The sequence below is a fragment of the Nanorana parkeri genome, unplaced genomic scaffold (assembly GCF_000935625.1).
Source record: "Nanorana parkeri isolate BGI_ZX_2015 unplaced genomic scaffold, ASM93562v1 scaffold558, whole genome shotgun sequence".
Taxonomy (NCBI): domain Eukaryota; kingdom Metazoa; phylum Chordata; class Amphibia; order Anura; family Dicroglossidae; genus Nanorana; species Nanorana parkeri.
The window spans coordinates 463,665-466,455 of record NW_017306826.1 but is presented as its reverse complement, the minus strand read 5'-3'; the positions used below and the strand labels follow the sequence as shown (position 1 = coordinate 466,455).

The 2,791-nt window shown below is 40.6% G+C and overlaps 1 protein-coding gene across 2 annotated transcripts in view; it reads left to right on the top strand.

Moving 5' to 3' along the window:
- GLIS3 (GLIS family zinc finger 3) overlaps positions 1–2,791 on the top strand; it is a 303,011-nt gene that overhangs the window by 261,457 nt on the left and 38,763 nt on the right. The gene's annotated exons all lie outside the window — the stretch shown is intronic.

The window sequence follows — 2,791 nt, the reverse complement described above, 5'->3', positions numbered from 1 at the left end:
TTGTTATGTTAGGCATGGAAATGTAATCAAGGCAAGCAAATATCTCATGTTTGAAAATATGTTGTTTTACTTACTTGACTGTAAAATCAGATGTACTGTGTATACAAGCAGTCTGACATACTATAATCAGCTCATGGTTCTCTACGTGTAAATCACTTAACTTGGGTGTAAAACAGTGTAATATTCACGACGAATGTGTACACTTCACTGCTCTGTGCCACTAAGGGATTGTTACATACTTACTCTTTTATAAAGATTTCTTCATATCACTTGTTAGGTTCAATGAAAGCTGGAATGCTGGTGAAGAAGTACTGAGTTAACCCCTATGAAGTGTTCCACTTGGCTTGCCTTGTACTTTAAAGATAGGCTTGCCAGCTGCCTTCTGTTTTTGCTTAATGCATTGTGCAGTCCAACTGAATCTGGAACAGCGGCCTACAAAATAAAAAACACAAACAGCAACTAGCAGGGCATTCCCATAAACACACAAAGAGCCTTATATGGGATGAAATACTGCCTTGTGTTGTAATAAAATTCACCGTAATTCTAATGTAACTGCTTGTTTCATAGTACTGATGCATCTCAATGTTTTGTTGGGCGTGGTATGTTCCATTTACTATGCCAACTGATTTTTCCTACATCAACTGGTCTCTTATTTAGCTTTTAATTAGAGATTTTGGACTGTAAGCTGTTTCGTAGAAGTAACTCTTTACCGTGTTATATATAATGTTGTACAATATATTCTAAATGTTACCATGTGTATTGTTATATAATATTATGGGGTCTATTCACAAAGCTGCCAAATGATCTAGCCGTAGCTTCGGCTGATCCTTCGGCTAGCTTCGGCCCCAGGACCCCTTCTGTTTAGTAGAACCGAAGGGCTGCTGTACGGGCTATTCACTACTCTCCCGGACGCTCTAGGAGTCTCCCGCTATCAGATAGCGGCTCCCGGCCAGGAGAGATACACTTTCTTCTGGAAAGGTTTACTCTGCTCGATCGTTTGTTTCTTTTTCCTTCTGACATTGGAGCCGCCGGCGCCGTCAGTCAGGAAAAAAAAAGCATAGGAATGCACAGCTACATTCCTATTGGCTATTTCACTTTGCAATAGCCAATAGCAAACTAGCTATTGCACCCGCCCACTGCTGCTGTCAATCAGCAGAGGGGTCAATCAGCAGAGGGGACCTGAAGTTCTCCATCACGTCCCCTTCTAGTGATTGACAGCAGCAGAGGGTGGGTGCTATAGCCAGCTTGCTATTGGATATTGCAAATTGAAATAGCCAATAGGAATCTAGCTATGCATTCCTATGCTGACTTTTTTTTTTTTATTATTCTGACGGCAGCAGCTATCTGCCATCATTTCAATCGTTTTCAATTTTTTTTTCTATTTTTCTTAACTGTTTTTCTATTCTGCTCGGGACCACAGAGGTACCGAGCAGAATAGCAGAAGAAGGTGCTGCTTGTAAAACACAGTTGGAATGAATGGGACAGGCAGAGCCGTAGCTAGCTCCTTTTGCGCCCGAGGCAAGAACAAAAAAATGTGCTCCCCTCCCAACAAAGGTTGACGTCACCCAACGCCGCGCACGATCAGCATCATGTGATGTCATGTGCCACGCCTCCTTGATGTGTTTTTGCATTTTGTATTATTTTGTATTATTATTTATTTTTATGTATATTTTTAAAATGTTTTTACTGTTGGGGGGCTTCAGGGAAATATTAGGGGTCTAAACAGCTGGCTGATATTTCCCTTTTAAAATAGAAATTGAGTAGTTACCCAATGCTGGCATATAGTTGCCTGTTAAGTGACATCTGTCAAGGATGCATGTGTGAGTTTAAGGTACAGTGCATGGCAGAATGAACTGAGCAGCTCTGGATAATGTACTGGGCCACTTATCACCTTCTTCTGCACATTTATCGTATACATTTCTTAATCAGAGACACATGTGGAAGTGCTTCATTCCTTTTTCTGAAGGCTGTTTGTTCCTGAACATTACACAATATGGAGAATTATGTACGTCAGCAGATTAGCGTAGAGCTCTTACATAGCTGGAATACAGCGATGCAGAAGTAATTACTAACCTGGAAATATTAGACCTGTTTCTTAGTTTACATTCTGCTACATAGCACATTTCTAGGGAGCGTTAAATGCAAATTATAGAATATAAAAGAACAGACTGAGTTATTGCTACAATTGCCCATAAAACAAACACTTTATGCAGAAGCTGCATATTAACTACTTATATATGTACTTACAGAAACTGCCTTTGAAAACAGAAACCTCATGACTGCTTGTGGCACTAAAAGGGAACAGTTTCACAATACTACTTGTTCCATAATTCTTTTTTCACCAGCAGTCAATGCAATATATCATAGGACATAGTAGGCACTCAGAGGTCTTTCAAGAGAATTTTGGATTCATTCAAGAGCTGTTTTATTACAGCGCGGTTTTTACTTTTCTTGGTGCTATATTTGTGTGGAGTACCAGGGCATTTTATTGGATTGCCTACTCTGGGTGTCTACTATGTCCTATTATATATGTATCTATGAGCTTTTTAATTGAGGACTTCAAACCACTTACTAATTTAGGGGTCTCCTGCCTGCAAATTCTGAGATCTTCTCTGGTATTGTAGAAAAAGTATAGACATGCAGGACAAAGGGATGTCTGATATCGGCAAAAGAGTCTTTGCTGTTAAGAGAGTGGTTGGAGGACGTCCCCCTTCTCTCTCCTTGATCATGAGGAGGAGCTCCCCCTCCCCTCTCTCCCTCCCCCCTCTCTCTCTCACTCCTCTCTCTCCCA